At 46.4% G+C, this 26071-nt stretch overlaps 1 long non-coding RNA gene across 1 annotated transcript in view; it reads right to left on the bottom strand.

Moving 5' to 3' along the window:
- Nucleotides 1-10635, bottom strand: part of LOC138580546 (uncharacterized) — a 184704-nt gene extending 174069 nt beyond the window's left edge. Inside the window, exon 1 of the long non-coding RNA XR_011304287.1 lies at nt 10547-10635. This is a non-coding gene — a long non-coding RNA (uncharacterized lncRNA). The remainder of the gene's footprint in view (nt 1-10546) is intronic.
- Between the last annotated feature and the right edge of the window lie 15436 nt (nt 10636-26071).

The following is a 26071-nucleotide window of genomic DNA, read 5'->3' as shown; positions in this document are numbered from 1 at the left end:
CACCCGATGGGAGGACATCTGCGCAAGCATGATAGGGATGGAAGGCATTGAAGGTGTAGGCGAGATGGAGTGTGTCGCCACAACATCGGGCGATGGAGGTGAGAGTCCAAAGTAAACATTGCTATGCCAAATCTGATGAAAGCCAACCAATATGTCAGTACAAAGAGTCAAGCTACAGCCGCCCAAACACACACACTCCCAGCAAAGTAGACTGATGCATCACAGACACATGCATATGCCTGGTGCAAGGCAATATCGTACATGACACATACCACACAAAGTAGGAAATGGCACGAGTCACACAGCGTGCATGTCCAAAATAGTATGCATGTAAGACAGCACTGTTCCTGGCCAACATGAGTGACGCCGACGTATCCCTGCATAAACCACCCATGTATCAAAGAACGTGCTCATCCAAACACAATGCATGTTACCCCCAATTGTGTGGATGAGCAAATGTCCTAATGTATGTATGATGCCTATCAAAACATCACTCATGCCGTCCCTCTCTCCGACCCCCACAGGCACTGACCATGACAGCGATGGGCAGGACACAACCCCTGCACAGGCAACACCCTGGAAGAGGTCCCGGGATGACAGCAACCGGCCTTCAACCTCGAGGGGACAACCCAGGCGGCGCAGTGTACTGACATGCAAGCCACCCCAGGCACCCGTTGCACCGGTGCCAACAAGGCCCGTCCACAGTGAATTGGAGGGCGAAGCACCACCACCACCTCCACCCATTGCCCAGCCTGATGATACATGCAAGGCACCACCATCTGAGGAGTCTAGTTTGGCTGGGGAGGTGCGAGCCACGGCACCCCTGGCTGTGGAGGACACACAGGAGGACATCTGGGTCGCCATAGCGGACGATCTTTCGGATGTGGTCCATACCCCAACTCCACCGGCATCCCCCCAAGTATCGTTGCTCGATACAGAGCATTCCACCACCTCAGAGAAGTCTGCTCCTGAGCAGACAGAGGGGCACTTCAGTCCGATTAGCAGGGCTAGGGAGGCTGAGCAGGCTGGGCAGGACAGCCAGGGGCCGACTACCTCCACAGGTGCACCCACAGGGCCGTAGCGGTCTGACCTGCTAACTGCCCTTGTGTGTGAGTTCGTCCAGGACAACAGACTGGCCAGAGAGGAGTGGCATCAGGATTTAGCCGTACTAGGCAGGTCCATCACGGACAACACTGCCTCCACGGAACAATCATTCTCTGAAAACACAAGCCGCCTCTGCGAGGAGGTCTCATCCCTCCGGCAGGTGTTAGGCCGCATAACGGATGCCATGGAGGCAGGGCATCCCGCTACACAACCACAGCAGGCGGCCAAACCATCTTCCTCTAGTTCAACGCAAACAAGCCCGCTCCGCAGGACGGCCCGTACCCAGAGCCGGCAAGACATGCCCCCTCCCCGGACCAGGGAGTGCCAATTAGTTGTCAGGGCAGCCTCATGTAGGCTCTGGAGACTCAATGGGACTTGTGTGGGGAAGTTGTGAGGGGAGGGGGAGGGGTGAGGGTGTGTGGGGGAGTTGTGGGGGGAAGGGGGTGAGGATGGTGGAGGGGTTTTTTCCCTTACGTTTACATTGTTACATTTAATACACTGGTTGTGAGAAAAACAAGACCTGAGTGGACATTCATCATTGCGCATGTGTCATTTATTCAGTTACAGTGCATAGTGTAGATGTACCCCCACATCCAGTACCCTCATTCCAACCATCATGTCACCCTCTGCTGCAATGTGTGTCACTAATATTGTGCAATCACTGACTTGCGCACAGCACGTCCCTCCTGTGCATCGGCACCGCGATGATGTCCAGCCACATCTTCTTCTTCCCCTACATCATCACCAGGCGGTAGCAGTTCAATGTCAGGGGCCACGGACAACTTCTGGAGGATGCACATATCGTGCAGCTTGACACATGCCATGATGATCTTGGCCACCTTCTCAGGCCTGTAGAGGAGTGCCCCACCGGACCGGCTGAGGCAGTGAAATCGTGCCTTCAACAGGCCAAAGGTCTGCTCGATGTCCACATGGGTACGGGTATGGGAACGATTGTAGTCCTCCTCGTGCCTGTTCTGTGGTTTTCAGACAGGGGTGAGGAGACACGGCTTCAAGGGATAGCCACTATCACCTGCACAGGAGGCAATTAAAGGTAAATGTCAGGCGAATAATGATGGACAGCTGTACTAGTCACACATGCCTGCAGGTTTACGTTGGCCACATGCAAATGTCCCTGGATGTATTGACGCCTTTTTCAGTCCCTCAATGTGTACTTTGCCATGGACTGATGGTGTGGGTTGCATCTTCAAGAGGATACATGGTGTGCACTGACGTCTTGTTGCACATGCATCGTGTACGCATACAGCTGTGTTAGTGTCAAATTAGTGAGGTGTTGTGTTCTGCGAGATTTACTTAGAAGGAGCGTTGGCAGTGGTATGTGCTATTTTGGTCAATCAGCGCTGATCATTCCCATGGTGACATGCAGCACTCCTGTGAGTGTGTCGGCCCTGTGCCAGACAGTATATTCCCTAGTAGGTTCAGTTTGATGCACTCACAGGGATGCTTGTCCTGTGTGGTGATATGTTGGAAACAGCAACATAGTGTAAATGCAGTGTATGGTGTAGGATGGCGTTACGGAGGGTGAGGGTCGCTGATGAGTGGTGCACGTGTTGTGTGATGTGGGGTAGTTTCATGTCAGTCATGTAGTGATAGGTGTCAACCTTACTTCATTCATATGGGATTTGGGTGTCATGTACCGTTTATGATGCTTTGGGGCACAGTGTTCGGTGATGCGCACATCGTGCAGTCACCACACCAATGAGACCATGGTGGAGTGTGCATCTCTCTCCCCATTTCAACGCCATGTGCCGGTCATGCAACTTACCAAGCAGCCACGCACGTTGTCCAGCATGTCGCTCCATGAGGCGTGGTAGCGTGGAGTTCCGCAGGACCATAGAGTCATGAGTTGATGTGGGATATCGGGAACAACAATGTGTGATGATCTTGCTGCCGTCGCATACCATCTGCACATTGATGGAGTGGTATTGCTTGCGGTTGCAGTACACCGCCTCCATGGCATGCGGGACCACCAACTCCATGTGGGTGCAGTCGAGTGCACCTACACAATTTGGCTTGCCTGCCAGTGCATGGAAGCTGACTTTTGTATCAAATATCTCCTGGGGAGTCCGTGGTAAGGATATGTAGTCATTTGTGTGCTTGAGGAGGGCATCCAGCACTTGGTTCAGTATCCAGGAAGATAAGGGTTGTGATATGCCATGCATGTGCCCCACTGTGTGCTACTAGGGGCCTGTGGCAAGGAAGTGGATCACACACACCACCTTTAGTAGAGGAGGAATGGCGGTGTGTATTTCAATGAGGCTCACTATGTCGTCGTGTATCAGGTCCACTATGGTGGTGATGGTGTCCCGGTCCAGACGGTACAGGGTGTGGATCTGCTGAGGGGTTAGGTTGGAAGGACTGGCTGTGATGCGAGGGATTGGGGGCTGCCGGCGTTGGTAACGGTGGCTGCACTGGTTGGGCATGCTGGCCCTGTCTCACCGTCCTTCTCCTCTGTGGTGGCGGCTGTTGTTGTTGTTGTTGATGTTGTGGCAATGCAAGCATGTCCTCCAGCTCCAGTAATGCTACTACTATTGGAATCATCTTGGTGTGGGAGGGGTGTGGTGTGTGTGTGTGCTCCTTTAGTACTGGGCCAGACTCCATTGCCTCCACCTGTGCTGATTGTGTGCACCTGTGGCAGTTGTGAACACTGCTCAGGGCATTTTACGGTAGGTCGAGGATGCCGGTATTTACGGCATGCCGGTAACCATTTTTTCCGGCTTCATGAGGCCGTTATTTGCATGTCCACTTCACTTGTGATCTCCCCCACTTTACGGCATGACGCTATTGCCGGCATGGTGGGTCGCATGCCCGTGCCCAGACCGCTATTTACGGCATCGTACTTATAGCCCGTAGCGGTAAACGATCGGCATCGTTGTTCCCTTAGCACCAAGCTTGTCTCCAAAGCCATAGCCCTTCAAAGGTCCCACAAGGAATTTTCATTCTATGCGTTCAAATGCCTTCTCTGCATCTAAAGACAGGAACGCCACATCCAAAGCCAATTTCTTACTTTCGTATAGTGTCAGGCTTGGACATGTTCACAGAGGCATGTCTCCCCTTAACAAAACCTGCTTGACCAGGGTCCACAATCTGAGGCAGTAAGTTTGCTAATCTCATAGCCATGCCTTTGCATATATTTTGTTGTCAGTGTTTATCCGGCCTATTGGTCTATAGCTACCCAAGTTTGTTGTGGGTCTGCCCTTCTTTAGAGATAGTGAAATAGACGCATGTCTAGTAGGCGACGGGAGCAAACCTTTGTTCTTTGAAGAATGTATCATCCCAAGCATCAGTTCAGAAACTGCATACAGCATAATCTTGTACAATTCGGCTGACAGATCATCTGGTCTTGGGCCATGCCTACATTTAAGTGATACACAGCTCTCTTCAGTTCTTACACACTAAAGTCCTCCTCCACACTTATTCTTGATGACTGATCAATTCTCTTTAAGTTACAGTCCTCTATGTGGTCTCTCAGATCATCTGCATTCAGCTTCAACTTGGAAGTATAAATCTTTGGGGGTCATTACGAGTTTGGAGGTAGCCATGGTGCTGTTAGCGCCATGGCTGCCTCCAAACTCGTGTCCAGGTTCCTTGAATGGGGATTTACCGGGTCATTCCAACCTTGGAGGACCCGGTAAGTCCCCATTCGAAATACCCATCCCCATTCGAGCCCCCATAGGGCTCAATGAGAATGGGGAGGGAGCTAATTACGGGCTTGTTAATAACGGGGCCGTTAATAACGGGCCCGTTATTAGCTCCAACGTCCCTAGCGGCTCCCGCTAAGGGCGGCTGGTAGAACCAGCCGTCCTTAGCGGGAACCGCTAAGGGACCTCGTAATGCAGCGGTAAGGGGTTAACGGCACCGGCATCCTTACCGGCGCCATTAACCCCTTACCATCGCACTCGTAATGACCCCCTTTGAATAGTATTTTCTAAATTCCTTATTTATCTTTCTAGGTTCGTATGTCAGAACACGTGTCGAATCTTCAATTGCACCAATCGATTTCTCACTTTACAAGACTTTAAGTCGATGAGCCAACAGCTGATCACATTTATCTCCACTTTCATAGTAAGAGCATACCGAAGAGAAGCCTATTTGCTTTTTCTATCAGCATTTTTTCTAATTAATATTTTTTGCGTTTCAGTTCTGAACTTAGTTCCACAGTTGAATCTATCATCGCATGCCTTTCCAATTTCGAAATATCTTCCTCTAGCAACCTTACCACCCCTTCCTTCAACTTGCGGCTCTTACAAGGCATGACTATCAACATACCACTCATGTAGCATTTAAATGCCTCCCATACAGACTCCACAGATATATAATTTGTCCAGTTTTCTTTTTATGAAAAATTCAGCTTTCTTCACAATTTTATCCAACACATCTGCATCATCAAGTAACTTAACATTCATTTTCCAGAAACCTGTTTTCGGTGTTGGACATTGACATCTCAATCAATATAGGGGCATGGTCTGAAATCAAAATAGAACTAATGCCCCCAGTCTGGAAGTTTTACGTACATAGACGAGCAGTCAAGAGTAAATCAATGCAGGAATACATACTATGACGGCCCGAGAAAAATTTATAGTGCCTGTCTTGAGGGTGATTGAGTCCCCAAATATCTATAAAACTGGAACTCATCCATAAGACCTATTAGTACCCAGCGAGGGTCAACCAGAATGTAACACCTCGGCCAGGATTCCACTCCTTTGTTCTAGGCGGGGGGCATGGCAGCCCCTCAGCCAATGAGGAGGCTTGAAGCGGGGCCATTCCCCCTCCGAGCCTCTACACGGCTGGAGGCCACCATCGTCCACCGCTGGGGATTCATGTAAGGTTTTTCTTCCCCCTCCACCTCCCCTGCACACAATCCCTTCCCCGCCCTCACAGCCCCACTTACCTTCGTATTTCTCCTTTTCGGGAGCGAACACTTGTGTCCCCAGCACGTCCGCTCCCGATGGCCGCCATGGAAAGGGACACTCTGTTTTCCCTTCCCGGTGGCCATTTCCTTTGACATTTTTTTTTTCTGTCCCGAAACACTGCAGCATTTCAGAACAGAAAAAATGCTATTAATACCCCGGTCTGGTGGGCCGGGGTACTAATAGCTATAAAACCTGCACAGTGGGGGCATTACCGTGTCAGCTAATGCCCCGCTGCCTTCGCTGAGGCCTATAACTTTAGGCACCGGGGCATTACCTGATTCAGTAAATCCCCCGCGGCTCAGTGTTTAATGCTTAATTAAAGCCTCATGATTAACTCCAGTGTCAGACCTGGAGGAAACAACACTTTTATCCAGCAGTGGACCCAGTGTAACATTTAAATCACCCCCCCAAGGCAAGGTTGTCTAGGCCTAAATTCTGTATCCATTGTGAATGAAAGAATGAGCCATCCCCCACCCCCAATTTGGAGCACATATATCGCCAATGCCATACATTGAATTGTGTACATTTACAGTTGCACACACTATTCTTCCATCATTGTCCTTCTTGTATGATATTACATACAATGCCACATTTTTCCGAATCAACATTCAAGCTCCTCTTGAGATGGAAGTAAAAGAGGAACAAAAAACCTTTCCAACCCATCCCTCTTTCAATTTTTCTGCATCAGCTTCTACCAAGTGTATCTCTTGTAACAATGCAATATCATCCCCAATTCATTCAAACGATCCAATAGACTCTTTCTGTTGTACACACGGTTTGCAACATTTACATTCCAAGAGACCACCTTCAAGTTCATCTTGAAGTTGTTCATCTTTTTAATGAAACTGTTCCCCACCCCATCAAGAAATATATATACAATCCAGACAAAAAGACAAACACACAACTAACAAACAAACCCAAGAACACTCACATCAAGTTGGTATTGCACAAACCCAACCCAACTGCAGCTCGCAGCCGTTCTGTTTGTAATGAGAACCCTGTTACCCCCTGCCTGTTAAAACTCCAATCTTCATACCACATTACATAGCAGTCCAAATAAGCATAGCCTGAAACTGTACTAAGTATCCATCCCTTACAAATTAACCATATGTATACAGAGTCCTTAAACCAACTTCAACAGGCTCAACTAATTGTGATATCAAACACCTCCCACACACCAGCACATATTCCTATGTGAACACCTCATAAGTAACCATATTCAATCCATCTAAACAACTCAATCCCAGAAATTCGTTGCTCAGATTACCTCATAGCACCCGTTACTTCTCGACGACCTGGATAAAGCCTGCTCAGGTGAAGGGATCAGCACCTCAGTATCTAATCTGCACCATCATCCCTCTACCTCTATGTGGGTAACATGAGCTTCACAGAACATCCCCATAAATGCTGTGTACTTTCAACCAAATATAAGGTTCATCTGTTTAGATCCACAACTTCCACCCCTAAAATTGGAACAAATATGTACCCTATTAATCCATTAAATAATCACCACATGAAGAGAGATAAACAACCATACCAATCCCTTGCCAAGTGTCTGTACATTCTCACATGTACCAAAAGCCTGTAGGTGTCTAAAGCAAACAGCGTGCAAATAATTCATACCTCAGAGATTTTGAGTTTGTTTGGTACTCTGACCCCATCAGAGTACCAAACCCACATACCGAGTTTACACAATGCCGTATAACACAGAATTGCTACAATACAAATGCCCCAAAGTGGCGGAGGTCACTGTCTCAGATTAATGCACCTATCGAAGCCCTCATAGGTATCATTAACCTTTGGCTTAAAACTATTCTGGTCTAGTCTGACCCAAAAATCAGGTTTCTATGTTTACTGTGTCAGCTTTGAGATTATTTCCCCACTTTCCTTCTCTTTCCATTAGAGCAATCCATCCTTAACCTCTGGGGCACATTTCAGTAAAGCTTTGTTACAGTGTATTTCTTAGGAGGATGGGGCAACATAAAGTGCTCAAAGTTTTTTGAGAAGAGCTTCAAAGGTTCTTCATCTTACTTACAATTGCTTCCAGTTGCTTAAGTGCATTTGTGCTAAATTCTTCTGGTCTTATTACAAAAGATGAGGACAAGTGAGTAGTCATAAAAGATTATTGAGTGATGAAGTTGTAAAGAAGGTGCTGATTTAGCTTAACCAGTAATGCTTCTTGGGAATCGAGAAGGTGCAAAGTTTGAAGCGTAACTGTTTCTAATTGCACTAACATTGTATTAGCGGTATAAAACTACCATCCGTTGTGAGCCAGTTTGTCAGCTCTCATCAATCAGTTCTGTTCCACTGTGCTGTTTGATTTGTGCTCACCCAGCGGTAATAAACAGTGTTTCTCCTTCCCCGGTGCGCACTCCTTTTTCACTACTAGTCGTAACTTATTTATTGCAATCCCCAAAGGACCCCTAGTACAAAGTGATGAGATAGCCAAGCATGCTTGGGCGTTGATTGTGCTATGAGATTACTTGTTATGTCAGTGTACTCTGTACCGACTTCCCCCCTATATTACCCTAATGTTACCTTATTGTTCCTCACTACTATTAAACACTTCCAAACTCAGATTAGAACTAAAAAAACATTTTACACAAGGCCATGAAATGTTGTACTCCTTGGAAAACCCCACACTCTTGGTAACCCCTTGAGGCAGACAGGTAGTTGGAGCAACCAGGGTAACTTGTGCCGTTGAAGAGCTGCAAGACCTCCTGTGCTTACTTCAATATCTTCACTCAGTATATCCCTCATGCAGCAAATGCCTCCATGATCTCATGTCTCCCTTCCTCCGCCTACTGGAGCTCTCCTGTGCTACAGAAATATCAGCTACAGCATGTCAACACTATGACTGTGACAACACCTACAACCGGTTCCTTGGGCTCTCCTTGCTCGCCACTCTTGCAAATACTGACATTAACTCATAGTCAACTCCTTGTTCCCGAACCGAGTGGTGTCAGCATCATCAAGCTGGAGAAAGGGAGGAACGCAGAGCTGAAAGAAAGCATAACACTGCGGACAAGCCGCACCACAAAACATATCCACCTTCACCCTGATCACTGTTCTGACACAGGAAAACGCACCTACTACATGACTTCACAGGCCCTCACATGCTGACCACACAGTCACCATTTGCAAGTTTGTCAATCTAGCAAATAACATGACACTGTGTCATGTTGCGCATAACACATGAAGGCACTAATGTTAATAGAATTGATGTAATACAGAAGAAATGTTCAAAAGAATTTCTGATGCTCCTGGATAAACTCCCCTGGGCAATAAAGACACGACAAAAAAAACAAATGTGTTCCTTGAAATTAATCAAGGAAAGGCCAAGGCACTCTTAAGGGAATAATCCCTTATGATTTCCTACAAACCTATATTGGCTAATTACATAAATCAAGTACACAAGACAGATTTCTTTTTAAAGGATAAACCGACTTGTTTATGTATAAAACAAAGCAAAATGAATATTTTGAGTACAAGATCTCAATTAGATACAAAGAAAATATGTAATTAAAGCACATCCAATACACTGGTTAGTAGTCACCTTGCTGGTTCTGTGCTCACAATAATGTAAGGTTTTACAAATATAGTGCCACAAACATTAAGAAAACATCTTTTGAAATGATGTAACTGGAGTGAGTTCACACAGGAGTAGTGTTGTATATAATAATGGGATTCCTGTTCTCAATACGCGTGTCGGTTTGTTATTAACCCTTCTTCAGGTGAATATAACTCTCACCCTGCCTGAAGTTGACAAAATAATAATAACAATAATAATAATTTAGCATTTATATAGCGCTACGAACCCTCAGGTATCTGACCGCTGCTTATTATTACCTACGCAGGATTCGAACCTGCAGGTTCTGAACAGATGTCAAAGCAACCTCTCTACTCGCTGTGCTATCAGACCGGCTAAGATTGAATATTATCTCAATCTTGATAAAAAATAGAAGTACAAATCACACTAGTGCAAAGCCTCTCATAAGAATGTACTGACCTTGTTTAGTCATAGTTGTGTTTTCAATACAAGAATCTCAATAAACGCTGCCACTGATGATGAGCCTCTGCTAATGAGGAACTAATGAAAATAATATAAAGGAGATTGAGTCAACCTCTCTTCGCATTCAAGAACTAATCGAATAATTTTCATGTGCACTAATGCATATCTCAAGGCAAGAATTTAAAATTACTCACTGTTCTGTACTCACTTAATTTGTCCAATGATGGAAACAGAAATGTACAAAACATAGAATGTTGGTTATTACTGAAATGCTATCTCCCATAGTGGATATGATCAATATAATCATTGGAATTGGGAGGAACAAGCTACTGTAACTTGCGTGGAGCCACCTCTAGAGGTTTCTTCTACTGGTGTAGCCCTGACACGAGCCACGGTCCTGAAAGAGACCACGGTTCGTGAAGTCATTTAATTATCCTATCCCCACGGAATCTGTCATCTCTGCACAAACCTTTCCCCATTCGAACTAACAGCTACTTACCTTGCAATGTAGTATAGAAGGATGGGCTAACAAGCAGCATCCCGTCCTGAACCGTCCTACATTATGTGAATTGAATCACGTGAGCTGCATGCTCCTCGCGCGTCAAACTAGTCACATGATCTGATCTCAAGCAGTTACATGTTTATTATCTTCGGGACTCAACGGCCATGTTGTAGTGGCTAAATAGACATTGAATAAAACATGGCTTACCGCTCCCCTATCCCAGACCTGCAGTTACATATCATCTTGCCTAGTAGTGCTAATGTCTATAATTAAATAAGTTGTCTTCTCCATTGACTCCTCATTTTGTATGTCAATACTGTTACTTCAAATGGATCAATTCTGATAAAAAAAAAAAAAGATTTGTCAATCAAAGAATTTCGCTAACTCCTCTATAGTTTAGTCCAATCGACTTGTACAACAAAAACAACATTATGCCGAAATCTTTATATTCTCAAACGCGGAGGGAGGAATGCATCAAAATGACTCTAAAATACGGCAGCCATTTTGTAGTGACTCAACAGTCACGGAATTCGTTGTTTTCATGGCCACAATTTTATGTCAAGTTTGATACAACATACATATCAATGGCTCCTTTGCATACGATGTGAACCTAAACATGTAGGTTCCGATTGTACCAAAAAAGAGATTTTCTAGATGAAGAGGTGTTTATCACTAAATCAGAACATACATGGACCAACTGCTTTGCTAAAGTGATTGCAAAAGATAAACTTCTCTTCTTTGCAAATACATGCTCCAAGAAAACTGATGACAAATTCTTTTGTAGTACATGTAGAAACTTCGAGTGTAAACATATTTATTTATTTATTTAATGTGATTTAGTCTTAGCATAAAACTTTACACATAAAAGACATAAAAGGTATACAAAGAACAATGAATATAGATTGAGCATAAAGATAACAGCATTACATCACATTACATTACACTACTCTTTACATCATGGTCATATTCAACATAAATTCATAATTCATTATTTGTCTCCCTTACGTCCAGTACGTTAGATAAAATAATCCAGTGTTTAATATACATAATTCATATCTTTAAACACTTAAGAGTAAGATAAACACATGGTTAAAAGAAGAAAATCAGCCATATCAATTAATAATCATCATCGTCATAATACTACTCTATGGAAAGAGTGGAAAAAGCATAGAGGAGAGGTCTCTTTCTCCTATTACATTTCATTATGTTCCTTTCCACGCTCCTATGGCTTAACAATTCCCTGCCAGTAGGCCGTAAGTCACCCACAAGCAACAGCCAATCAAATAAATCCTTGGACCTGGCATACATATGGAAGTTCAATAAGGTCCATACGGTCTATTAGTACCCGGCGAGGGCGCAATTAGAATGCAAGAGCCATTCTGATTGGTCTTTGCCGAGTTATTACCAGGCCGGGAATCCCTCTGTCGGGATTCCACGGCCTTTGTCCCCGGCGGGGGGCGTGGCAGCCCCTCAGCCAATGAGGAGGCTCGAAGCGGGGCCATCCCCGCTCTGAGCCTCCCCACGGCTGAGAGGCTGCCTTCACCCCCGCCGGGGACTCCGGTAAGCTTTTTTTTTTTTTTTTCCCTCCCTCCCTCCCTCCTCCCTGCCCTCCCCGCCCCACTTACCTGTTTGCTGCTGCGTCCCCGCTGGGGAACTCTTGCAGGCTCCAGCAGTGTGGAGACACATGGCTGGAGGCTTGCATGGTCCCCTAGCAGAGACGCAGGTATGTGTGTTTTTTGTTTTTTTTCCAACCTTCCCCTGCCTCCCGCCCTCCCAACCCTTATTACCTTTTGCTTCTTTTTTTTCGGGAGCGGACGCGCTGGGAGCACTTGTGTTCCCAGCGCGTCCGCGCCTGATCACCACCATGGAAAGGGAAAACGGACTCCCGTTTTCCCTTTCCCGGCGGCCATTTTCTTGGTGGTTTTTTGTTTCCTGTCCCGAAACGCTGTGGCTTTTCGGGACAGAAAAAAATGCTTTTAGTGCCGTGGCTTTTCGGGACAGAAAAAAATGCTTTTAGTGCCCCGGTCACACACATAATGTAGGCCGGGGTACTAAAAGCAATATGACCCTCTCGGCGGGGGCATTACCGACGTTAACTATGGGCCCCGGGACATTACCTGAGACTGAAAAATGCCCCCGCCGCGCAGGTCATATTGCTTAATTATTTTTCCACATTAGGAGAGATCAGCATAATCAATGTTAGGGATAGTAGAATATGCAAACACATAGGTCAAAAGGGGGGTTCAAATTTCAGCCCTAGAACTTACATGCAACATCAGTTGCAGAACCCCCAACCAACATTTATGCTTACATAAAATGGCTACTGCCATAAAGGCATTTGGTCCCTAGGCCAATTATCAATCTCCACATTAAGGGTATATGTGTTCCTACTCCATGGCTGATATGCAACTTTCTGCCTCCTTCCAAATTCTGTATAGTGCAATGTAAAGACCCTTATTGTTGGTATTAATATTAATACATTGTTTCCAAAAGGAAGGTTCTTTGATAGTATCAAGTTAATGGGCAAATCTACCTAGGTACAAGATGTAGACCTTCCATAAACAAGGGCACCCAGTCAAGACTTGTTTTTCCGTCTCCGGTAGATCTTTGTTACAGCAGATATGGCAAAAAGTGATCTTGTACAGGGACAGATAGTGCTGCACCCACTGTGCCAAGTATAGGTAGTTGAGTAATGCGCAGTAGGAGGATAAACCTTCTAAGATGGCGAGATGAACTATTCAGATAAGGCTGGGCTTTTTTGAATGTATACAAAATGTCAGGGACAAATGAATAACTTTTTAATGACTCCAAATTATGTATATTTTTATTCCAGTCCCAAAGATCTATACGATTCCCTAAGGAATATCTCATGTTGGCATAATCGTCCCCCCAATTGGGGCACCATCCTATGTCACGAAACAAAATATTCATACTCTTGCTACAAGGTGACTTCAACTGTAGTCTCTGAGTTCTGCTTTGCCCAATGTGGTCAGCGGTGAGTTAGCAGGACCATTCAACATCTTAACATACAGAAATGCTCTCTTTTTTAATGCCAGGGATTTTAGAGACATGAGTCCAAGTTCTAGCCCGATTATAGCCATAGGGACACAGTTTGGTAGTCCCAATATCTTCCTCCAGAACCTCCCCTCAACCACCGGTAGCCATTTCAAGTCAATCCCAATGAGAGCCTCAAGCCCGTAGATTATAGCGGGTACCAAACATTGTAGATACAGTTGTCTTGCTCCCATCAAGGAATAGTCACCTTTTCTTTTGGAGAACAGGGCCACCAAGGAAGTCAATTGCACGGCCTTCCTTTTCCGTGTCTCAATGCAAGGGCTGAAACCTGGAACAGAGTCACATTCAATCCCCAGATATCTATAGGTTGATACATAAGCAATTTCTATATCCTGAATATGAAGCCGGGGTCAAGCAATGCATTTTCTAGTGAATAGCATCAATAGTGTTTTATCCCTGTTAATTTGCAAACCATTTATATCAGCATAAGCCCACAATGCCTCAGCAGTACGCTGCATACTACTAAAGGTATGGTCCAATAGGACCAGGTTGTCAGCATAGGCCAATACCGTGCAGTGTGTGGTGTCAATTTTAGGTGGGCAATTACAAACTGTTGAAAGAGTTACTGGCAGATCTGACACAAAAAGGTTATATAGCAAGGGCACTGAAACACATTCCTGTTTTACTCCACAATTGTGATTTACAGGTCCAGTCATATTACCCTGAGCATCTAGTCTTAAACGAACTGTGTTATTACTGTGTAGCAGATTCTGGTAGTACGAATTCCAGTTGGACAGCCCAGCAGATTCAGCTAGCTCCACAAATGCTCCCCACACAATGTATCGAACGCTGCTTTGGAATCTACGAACAGGGCATACAACGGAGGACTACTAGAGCAGCATACCTGTGTAAATAGGGAGTCTAATGTAAGTAAATTGTGTGCTGTGGAGTAGTCAGGCCTGAATCCACTTTGGTATCTGTCAAGACTACCCACTTGGTCCACCCATGCCTGTAAATCGTATAGTAATGACGCAAACAATTTTCCAGATCAATCCAACATGGATAATAGCAGATAATTGTTTGGGTCGACCTTATTATCCTTTTTATACACAGGAACAAGTATCGCCGTCTGCCAATAGGTTGGCATCCTCCCCTTCAAGAGCACCTTATCAAATAGCTCTTTAAGGAGAAAGAACCAGAATTGGGGATTGTGCTTAAGGACCACATTCTCCAGCCTATTGGGGCCGGGGCCCCTCGACGATTTCAGATTCTTCATTGTGTTTGCTATAATTGCTGAATCTACCATAAAAGGAGGATGAACAGGCTTGAGATCAACCAGGGTAGGATAATGTTTTGGCCGTGTAGAATTACGGTTGGTTAGATGAGTCACCCACGTGTGGGCACTAATTGGGTTAATTAAGGCCAGGTTTCTGATACATTTTGCATCTCCGAGCAGGGACCAGATACTGCGTGAACTTCCTCCACAAAGTGTGTTCACTATTTGCTTCCATAAGGCATCTTTACCAGACCACTGCCACTGTTTCAACCAGTTATGAGAGCTATTTTTAGCTTTCTTACTTCTTTCAAATAGATCCTCTGAGAGCGAATTGTCAGCTTGGCTTTCCGGAGATCACCCCTAAGCTTGCGTTTCGCATCCCTAATGGTTTTATCATACACAGTGTGCAATTCATGGTTTCTAGATGCAATTCTGGCATTCATTGTGGCATGAGTGCCTGAGAAGGATAGAATCCAACTTTCAATGTCAACAGGAGACATATTGGAATAACTGAGAAATTGATAAATTGATGGAGTCAGATAGAGCATTGCCCTCTTTGCTTTATTAATATTATCCTCAGACCATATGATTCGATTAGCTCAGTGATTTACCATGAGAACTCCCTTCAGTTTTACAGAAACTTTCCGGGACCGGGCCCCTACAACTAAGAATAAGGGCTTCATGGTTGCTCCAAGAGTTCAGGCTAATAGCCAGATCTTCTATTCTCAGAGCCATTTCACAGCTTGCGAATATGTAGTCAAGAGTAGCCACTGACTTGTTACCTCTCCAAGTGTAATTGCCCGGGCAGTCATTATTTGTGCGATCGTTTACAATCTCTAGTTCCCAGCTAGTACCCAACCGGTTCCCTCCCTATCTGGGCAGTTCTGTCTCATAATACCTTTAGATAGTAAATGAGGATTCCCAACTGTACCTGTACCTACTCCCCCGGCTGCATGACAATTAAAGTCCCCTCCAAGAATGGTATCTTTATCAGCTAGGCCATCAGCATAGCTAACACATTTTTCATGTAATTCTTTTTGTAACTGTTCTCGTTTAACTGCACCTGGGGGGTTATATACATTCACCAAAACACCAAAAAAACTTTATCATTCAGGACTTTATCAGGGTTAGTGACTTCTACTGCCAATATGTATTCGACTGAATAGAATTAATCTTGAATGACTTTAGGGAATGTATGACTCCAGTAACTAAACCACCATAAGATCTACCCAAGGAGCCCTTCTTTCCAAGCGATTGGTGAATAGAATACCCATCTATAGCTATGGGAGAAGTTAACCAGCTTTCATGTAGTAGAAAAAGCGTATGGTTAGTTACATATGGGAGTGACGCAGTGGGTGACAAAAAAGGAGCGAATCCCTGGGTATTCCAGGACATTAACATCCAAACTCATTGTTTATGCACAGCTGCTGGGAGGGAGTCAGCCAGCATAGTCTGTATGTCTGACATCTGTACTTTGTCTCTTGTCGGGATAAGTGGCTTGTTTGCTGATTTATCACCAGGAGCTCAGTTGTTATTCAGCAATAATGGGTCCCCGCACTCTGGATACACATCAAATTCGATCCCTGTGTCCCGCATAGATTCATGATGTTTTTGTAACAGTTGTGCTGTGGCCAAATATTTGCAATGAATTGCAGATACATTTGGATTTTTTCCTTTCAACGGTTCGAAGAACTCAAATTCCTCAGTGAGTAACACCCGTAGTTGGGGTATCAAGTGGAGTTGTGCCAAAAAGGCTGACCTTGCTGACCACCTATTCCGGGCTTTCTGGTTAAGATTTTTTATAATGCTTTCCTCGCTGCTGTCAGGTAGTGGTACAATAGCTCTGGTCATCTCCTTTTGGACAGGGATTTTAAGTGATATATATTTATACAGCGTAAATCTAAACAGTCTTCTTTGTATTTCCACCAAATTTAATAATGGGATAACAATCGTTTATCATATTCACATCCAAGTCTAATGCACTTCAATACCAATTTTGGAATCAAATTGTGCCTTTAATGCCTATATTCTTCCAACAACATACCTCATTGACATCTTCATTCTAATGTAGGAGACTGTTTAGATTTACTCTCTGCGAGGCGCACGCAGCTCATGCGATCCAATTCACATAATGTAGGATGGTTTTGGGATCGGAGGTCGCTTATTAGCTGCTTTCCGTCCGGTGCCCGTCCTTCTATATTACATTACCAGATAAGGAGCTGTTAGTTAGAATGGGGAAGGGTTGTACAGAGATGTTGGATTCCGTGGCGATAGGATAATTAATTGAATTCACGAACTGTGGTCTCTTTCAGGACTGTGGCTCGTGTCATGCCTACACCAGTAGAAAAAAACTCTAGAGGTCGCTCCACGCAAGTTACAGTAGCTTGTTCCTCCCAATTCCAATGATTATATTGATCATATCCACTATAGGAGAAAACATTTCAGTATTTACCAACATCCCTATGTTTTGTACATTTCAGTGTCCATAATTGGACATATTTAGTGAGAACAGAACAGAGTAATTTGAAAATCTTGTTTTGAGATATGCATTAGTATACATAATAATGATTTGATTAGTTATCGAATACAAAGAGAGGTTGACTCACTCTCCTTGATATTATTTTCATTAGTTCATCGTTGCCAGATGTTCATCAGTGGCATCGTTTATTGAGATTGTTGTGTTGAAAAGACAACTATGACTAAACAAGGTCAGTACATCCTTAAGAGAGGTTTCGCATTAGTGTGTTTTGTGCTTCTGTTTTTATCAAGATTGAGGTAATATTCAATCTTATTAATTCCAGGAAAGGTGAGAGTTCTATTCACCTGAAGAAGGGAGAATACCATCCCGAAGCGCGTAGTGAGAACAGGAATCCCATTATTGTATGAAAGATCTCAGTGATAAATAAGGGGACTACTATTGTGTGAAATCAAGCCAGTTAGATCATTTCAAAAGATGTTTTCTTAATATTTGTGGCAATATCTTTGTAAAACTTTACATTATTGTGAACACAGAACCAGCAAGGTGACTTTTAACTGATGCATTGGATGTGCTTTAATTACATATTTTCTTTGAATTTAATTAAGAACTTGTACTCAAAATATTACATAAAAAATCTGATTTTCCTTTTTTAAAATCTTTCTTGTGTACTTGATTTATGTAATTATGCAATATAAATGTATATAAAATCATAAGGAATTAATAGATTTATTTTTTTGTGCCATATTGACTCTGTCCTTCTCCTGCTCCTACTTCCTTCACTCCACCTCCTTTCCCGCCTCCACGCTTTTGATGAGCACTAGTGTGGCAAAAAACGCTATACAATTATCCAAAATTAAATGACATCATGTCTCTTTCCCCTTCACTGTGATCTCCTTCCCTGCATCTCCCACTCTCACTCTGCTCTAAGAATAATAAACTATCCCAGCAAGCAGTGTAACACGATGGTGCCTTTCTTCATCTCGGTACACCCCTTTCTCGCTCAGGTTTCCCCTTCCGTCTCACTTGTATCCACTTCATTGCTTCATGCACTGACTCCTGCACCTACTGTTAGGAAAGATTTCGTAATTGTAGGGAATTTTCCTTCCATGTGGCAACCCCTAAACTTTTTGCTATTGTTTTTAACCTTGTTCTTGACTTTGCCAGAGCAGTACAGCCTTCTGCCGCACTTCTCTGGGCTTTCGCTCCTTTCTTACGGGGAAACTGACATGCCCTTAAGACAGTCAGTACCGGGGAACGTGGTTTCCCGTAGTTTCTTTTATCGTGTCGCAGCTTTAGTGCAACACGACACAAGAGGGCACTGTAAGCTAAGTTACAGCTCTCTTGGGTCTCTAGCCTTCTACAGGCCCTAGATACTCTTTTAGGATGGTATTTGATCGGTGCAAGTCATTCAGGGACTGGAATGGTGGCAGCGATCGTTTTTGTTTATTTTGAGCTCCTTTTGGCGTTCTGAGCACGTTTTTGCACTGAACCCAAAATGGTGGCCTGGCTCCCAAAATGGCCAGGCCGCGAGGCTCCTTTGTCCTGTCCACTGTCCGTCTTGCTCCCTTCACCTTCCCCAGGTCCGGCGACCCGGGGCCTTCCTTATTTGGGCATGTACTTTCCCGCGAAACGTGGTTGCTTTCGCAGGCTTCTACATGTCGTTTGTGTGCCTCCAGGGTGTGGGCTGGGATGTCTGGTCCCAATACACATCCTGGGTGCCAGAGAGTCTAGGGTAGTGTGAATGCCTGGGACCACCGTGGTCCGTGATTGGTCCACGTATGGTATGTGTTTTGATGAGCGGATCTCCCATTGGCTCCCCTCCGTTTTGGCGCGAAGGGAACCGTGGATAAGAGGGGGCTGGAAACACCACTACCATGTCGATCTCCTGAGTTCTCACGAACCAAGGAATACAGGAGCCAAGTATCCTGCAACTACGAGGCTGGACCGAGGAATCGCTGGTGACCCGCTGAAGGAATCCTCCTTTGCACTGCTGTCGTCCGGAGAGCCCCTGTCCTCCTTTGATCGAACCAGAAGGCCTGTACTGGTGCTTCGACCTTTGGAATAGCAGGAACAGCTATTCCCGGCATCTTCAACCATCTCCTGCCAAGTAAGCCTTCGGAAGCGTCTCTGGGCCATCCAGTTGACTGACCAGCTTACCAAGGAGTTTGGCTCTGCAACCGCCGCCAGGTTGTGTTGTATTGCGAGTTCTTGTCCCTCTCCCACGCTTCGTACGCTTGGCGTCCCCAGGTCTGAAGGGAGGAGGGTTCATTTGGCTCGAATACACACGGCCGCTCCGTTGTCCTGTGCGGCAACAAAACTGTGCCGGTTTCGTCGATTGGGACGTCTTTTTGCTCTACACGACTACAAAGCGTTCCCTGCTCTTCTGATCCTGCCAGCTGCTGAAACTATCGTGGAGAAGCCTGGGTCTGCTTGCTTCGGGGACCGGTGAGTAGTATATCTAGGATCTGGTCGCCCTCCTGCAGTATCCCATTGCTTTTCCCTTCTCCTCCTACGAGGAAGAAGAGATTACAGGAGCATCCTTCTCCTCGGACTCATTTCCCAGCGGAATAGAGGCCGAGGTAGTTTTAGTGTCCCTGGGTTCCTGGGAGCCTAAAGTCGCAGAGGCGTATGCTAGGATTCCGGATAATACCAAGCACTACTTTAAAGACAGTGTGCTGATCAATGGAGTGGATACTCCAGCTCTTAGGGATAGTGGGTGCAGTCGAACTGTAGTGGATTCTACCTTGGTAGACTCAGAGGAAGTTGCCAGAGCTACTCTGATGCCCACTAAGTTGGCTGACGGCCCCCTCCGTATGTTTCCCGTGATCCCTGTTAATCTAACTTTAAATGGTACAGCAGTCAGGATTCCAGTGAGCATTCAGAGAAACGTCCCGGGAAAGGTCTTATTAGGTAATGATCTCAGAGCTTTAGGGCTCGTAGGAGACACTGCCGAACGACCCTACACACGGTCTCAAGCACGGGCAGCATTGGCCAAGTCCAATACGCCGCCACCAGCCAAAGGGGCAACCCAAGGCGAAAGGAGTCTACAAGTCAAGACGGGGGAAAGAGAATATTCCCCCGAGCTCGCCTACCACTGCGGTGGAGGAAGTTGGTCAATCGCCCGAGCCTGACGAGGAGGTGGCGATGCCTGAAGTATTCGACCCCAACGATCATCCTGAACTAAAAGACTTGTTAGTTGAAGGAGGTCCTGATAGGGACGAATTCAGTAAAGGCCAACGTGAGTGCCCATCTCTGGAAGGCCTAAGGAGACAGGCCTGCTCCCAGCTTGAGGGTGAACCTCCTGGGAAGCATAGGATTTATTGGGAAGGTGGACTCCTGTATAGTGAGCCCACAGAGTCTACAGAAGGAGACCATAGGAGGTTGGTGGTTCCCCTTGCTGTTAGACCCTTCCTCCTGCAGTTGGCGCATGAAGTTCCCCTTGCTGGTCACCTTGGTATGAAGAGGACCAAGCAAAGGTTATCCATGCACTTCTACTGGCCCAAGATGGAGGTGCAAGTAGAAAGTCACTGCAGGAGTTGCGCCTCCTGCCAGTTGTCTGGTAAGGTTGGCGCGACAATCCAAGCTCCGTTGGTACCGCTCCCAGTTGTGGGGGTACCATTTGAAAGGGTAGGGATCGACATCGTCGGTCCCCTTGACCCGCAAACATCCTCGGGCAATAGGTTTATCCTGGTGCTGGTCGACCATGCAACCAGGTATCCTGAGGCCATCCCATTGAAAACTGTAACTGCCAAGTCAGTTGCAAAAGCTTTACTCGGCATATTTACTAGGGTTGGCTTCCCTAAAGAAGTTGTGTCAGATCGTGGCAGCAACTTTATGTCGAAGTATATGCAGGCTATGTGGAAAGAATGTGGGGTCACCTACAAGTTCTCTTCTGCATACCACCCCCAGACCAATGGTCTGGTGGAACGTTTCAACAGAACGTTAAAGAGCATGATTGGGGCTCTGGAGGAGCCCCAGAGAAGAAAATGGGATCTTCTTTTACCATGCTTGCTGTTTGCCTACCGAGAGGTACCACAGGAGGGTGTTGGCTTCAGCCCCTTCGAACTTCTGTTCGGTCATCCCATACGGGGACCCTTAGCCATTGTCAAGGAGGGATGGGAGATGCCCACTCCCCCTGTTACTACCAATGTAGTTGACTATGTGCTAGGGCTCAGAAAACGGATGGTACTTCTGATGGGCTTGGCTAGTGACAAATTGAAGGCAGGGCAAGCGCTGGTGAAACATTGGTACGACCAGAAAGCTTCCCTCATCAACTTTACACCTGGTCAGCAAGTCCTGATCATGAATCCAATAAGGCCTTGCGCTTTACAGGACAAATGGTCAGGCCCTTACACAGTGGTGGAGCCCCTGGGTGAGGTGAACTATTTAGTGGACCTTGGAAGGCCTGGACAGGCTCCAAAAGTGTTTCACGTGAATAGGCTGAAGGCTTTCATCCCAAGAGTCGAAATCGCAGCACTGCTACTGGCGTCAGACGTTGAGGAAGAGGAGTCTGAACCTCTCCCCGACCTGTTCCAAAGCGGTCCTTCAGATAGCTCCGTTGAGGGTGTCCGAGTGGCCCCTCACCTGACTTCTGATCAGCAGGCTGAGGTGAAAAGTTTGCTTAGGCAGTTTTCCCCCCTGTTTTCACAGTCCCCTGGTTTGACACCTTGGTGCAAACATAACATTGACACAGGAGACAGTGTACCTACCAAAAGTAGGGGATACAGGATGTCGGATAAAGTACGGTCTTATATTAAGACCGAGGTCAACAAAATGTTAGACCTTGGGGTGATTGAACCCTCTAGTAGTCCTTGGTCCAGTCCTGTGGTTCTGGTTCCAAAGGCAGGCACTTCTGAATTGAGGTTCTGCGTGGATTACAGGGCTCTGAATGCTGTCACCAAGACAGATGCCCACCCCTTGCCTCGAACAGATGAGCTGGTGGATACTTTGGGTGCCTCCAAGTACCTCAGCACGTTTGACCTCACTGCTGGCTATTGGCAAATAGCGTTAGCAGAACATGCCAGGGAGAAGACAGCATTTTCTACTCCAGACGGCCTTTACCAATTCCGGGTAATGCCGTTCGGGTTGAAGAATGCACCTGCCACTTTCCAGAGGCTTGTGAATCATGTGTTGAATGGGTTGGACGAATTCTGTCTTGCATATCTGGACGATATAGCAGTTTTCAGTGCCACCTGGGAAGACCATGTGAAACACCTCGGGATTGTGCTCCAGGCTCTTCAGAAAGCCCACTTGACCATAAAGGCGAGTAAATGCCAGATTGGACAAGGCTCAGTGGTTTACCTTGGACATGAAGTAGGTGGAGGGAGGATACAGCCTCTACCCAGTAAAGTACAAGCAGTACAAGACTGGCCTACCCCCACTACGCAAACCCAAGTGAGAGCCTTTTTAGGACTCACGGGGTATTACCGCAATTTTGTGGCAGACTATGGCACCATAGCTGCTCCTCTGACTGCCCTCACAACTCCGAAGAAACCCAAGAAGGTAACTTGGACCGACGAGTGTGAGAAGGCCTTCAATGGCTTAAAAGACTCCTTGTGCCAGGCCCCTGTCCTAAGGGCCCCTGATTATCAAAGACCTTTTATCGTGCAGACGGATGCCTCTGACACTGGGATAGGAGCTGTACTATCACAAGTAGATGAGAAGGGTAAGGAACACCCTATCGGTTTTATTAGTCGCCAGCTTAAGGACAGAGAGCTCAGGTGGTCCACGGTAGAGAAAGAATGTTTCTCTGTTGTGTGGGCCCTAAGGAAGCTGAGGCCCTACCTCTATGGGACCCACTTCACTGTGCAGACTGACCATAAGCCGTTAAAGTGGCTAATGAACATGAAGGGGGAGAATCCAAAGTTGCTTAGGTGGTCCATAAGTCTTCAAGGCTTCGACTTCACTATTGAGCATAGACCAGGTGTCCAACATAGCAATGCTGATGGGTTGTCCAGAATGTTTAACCGACCTGAACAAGAGACTCATCCAGGGGTGGATTAGTTCCCCCTGTCCATAGTCTGGGAGGGGCGAGTGTTAGGAAAGATTTCGTAATTGTAGGGAATTTTCCTTCCATGTGGCAACCCCTAAACTTTTTGCTATTGTTTTTAACCTTGTTCTTGACTTTGCCAGAGCAGTACAGCCTTCTGCCGCACTTCTCTGGGCTTTCGCTCCTTTCTTACGGGGAAACTGACATGCCCTTAAGACAGTCAGTACCGGGGAACGTGGTTTCCCGTAGTTTCTTTTATCGTGTCGCAGCTTTAGTGCAACACGACACAAGAGGGCACTGTAAGCTAAGTTACAGCTCTCTTGGGTCTCTAGCCTTCTACAGGCCCTAGATACTCTTTTAGGATGGTATTTGATCGGTGCAAGTCATTCAGGGACTGGAATGGTGGCAGCGATCGTTTTTGTTTATTTTGAGCTCCTTTTGGCGTTCTGAGCACGTTTTTGCACTGAACCCAAAATGGTGGCCTGGCTCCCAAAATGGCCAGGCCGCGAGGCTCCTTTGTCCTGTCCACTGTCCGTCTTGCTCCCTTCACCTTCCCCAGGTCCGGCGACCCGGGGCCTTCCTTATTTGGGCATGTACTTTCCCGCGAAACGTGGTTGCTTTTGCGGGCTTCTACGTGTCGTTTGTGTGCCTCCAGGGTGTGGGCTGGGATGTCTGGTCCCAATACACATCCTGGGTGCCAGAGAGTCTAGGGTAGTGTGAATGCCTGGGACCACCGTGGTCCGTGATTGGTCCACGTATGGTATGTGTTTTGATGAGCGGATCTCCCATTGGCTCCCCTCCGTTTTGGCGCGAAGGGAACCGTGGATAAGAGGGGGCTGGAAACACCACTACCATGTCGATCTCCTGAGTTCTCACGAACGAAGGAATACAGGAGCCAAGTATCCTGCAACTACGAGGCTGGACCGAGGAATCGCTGGTGACCCGCTGAAGGAATCCTCCTTTGCACTGCTGTCGTCCGGAGAGCCCCTGTCCTCCTTTGATCGAACCAGAAGGCCTGTACTGGTGCTTCGACCTTTGGAATAGCAGGAACAGCTATTCCCGGCATCTTCAACCATCTCCTGCCAAGTAAGCCTTCGGAAGCGTCTCTGGGCCATCCAGTTGACTGTCCAGCTTACCAAGGAGTTTGGCTCTGCAACCGCCGCCAGGTTGTGTTGTATTGCGAGTCCTTGTCCCTCTCCCACGCTTCGTACGCTTGGCGTCCCCAGGTCTGAAGGGAGGAGGGTTCATTTGGCTCGAATACACACGGCCGCTCCGTTGTCCTGTGCGGCAACAAAACTGTGCCGGTTTCGTCGAATGGGACGTCTTTTTGCTCTACACGACTACAAAGCGTTCCCTGCTCTTCTGAACCTGCCAGCTGCTGAAACTATCGTGGAGAAGCCTGGGTCTGCTTGCTTTGGGGACCGGTGAGTAGTATATCTAGGATCTGGTCGCCCTCCTGCAGTATCCCATTGCTTTTCCCTGCTGTGTAAAAACAGCACCCTTTTGCCGCGCTCGCGCTCTGCTTCTGCCCGCTGTTGAGGCTGCGCTTGTGTTGCGGAACCTGTTCTTCTTCTGCTGTGCACTAAGGTGAACCGCCTGACTTCCTCCAAAGAGCTTCCCCTTGTGCCCGTCGGCACCGGCGTGGCAGGTACTTTGAGCACAAGGCTCCACTCTTCGCAGGGCTCGGACTTCCATCTAGTTAGGTGCCTATGAAGGCGAACTGAGTCGAAAGCATTATCGCACTGCCTGTTTTCCTTCCCTGGCAGGTGGACTACATATGTCGTGCTTTAAACGCTTGCGACTGTGTATTTGTATATATATTGTGTTGATATGGTATGTGTTGGTTTAATATTGTGATATTGTGATTTTCTCGCTACGGTCATTATTTAAAAGGCCTTAAAATAAATGTGTATCTATTTTTGATATAACAACTGTTTGGAGTAGTTTGTCAGCGCTCTTGCTTTGTGTGCTCACTGCGGGCTTTCAGTCACCCTCACCCCTCTTGAGACCTAGTCTTGACCGCCGCGATCGCTACCTTGATTGGTCTGGCTTGTCCAGAGGTTACCCTGTTCCAAGTAATTAGGTTGGCCTTCTGAACTTCTGCGCCACCAGGACAGAGTTCAGAAATCCGTCTTAACACCTACTCATTGCTTTGAATCTGCTCCCCATTTCCTCTCTGTCTCTCTTTCCCTTTCCTCTGTCTTCCCAGCACCCATTCCTCTTCCCGCTCAGTGCTCTGAATTCCCCTCAGGGCAGCATGAGCACTATACTAGCAACCGACATAGCACAACACAACTTTACTCCCTAAACTCTCCAACGCTCCTTGTCTAGCCCCATTCTATCTTCTTATTTCTGCTCAGCACTTTGACACGGCGACCAGGTAGCATAAGCGCTATACAAGCAACCAAAATCACATAATATCTTTTTGCCTCCTACCTCCTCCCACTCCCTCCCTCTCTCCCTTCTGTTTTCACATCCCCTCCTTCCTGCTCCCCTTCCCTCTTTCGTGTTCCTTATAAATGCTGCAAAGCAGCCTTATAGTAGAACAAGCACTAAACAAGCACCCAAAATAACGTATGTTGCCTAGTTCCATCTCCTGCTCCCTCCTTCTCTACCTCCTGTTCCTACATTTCCTCCCTCCTGCACCCTACTTACCTATCTGTTGTTCCCTAGGGTAGCAAGGGCACGGTAAAAACAACCAAAATAACATAACATCATTATGCCTCCTTCCATCTCCTAATCTCTCATCTCCCACCCGCTCTC

The sequence above is a fragment of the Ambystoma mexicanum genome, chromosome 3p (genome assembly GCF_040938575.1).
Source record: "Ambystoma mexicanum isolate Mex_15411 chromosome 3p, UKY_AmexF1_1, whole genome shotgun sequence".
In the NCBI taxonomy this organism is placed as follows: Eukaryota; Metazoa; Chordata; class Amphibia; order Caudata; family Ambystomatidae; genus Ambystoma; species Ambystoma mexicanum.
Note: the sequence above shows the minus strand (reverse complement) of the source record. Positions and strands in the feature narration are given on the sequence as shown.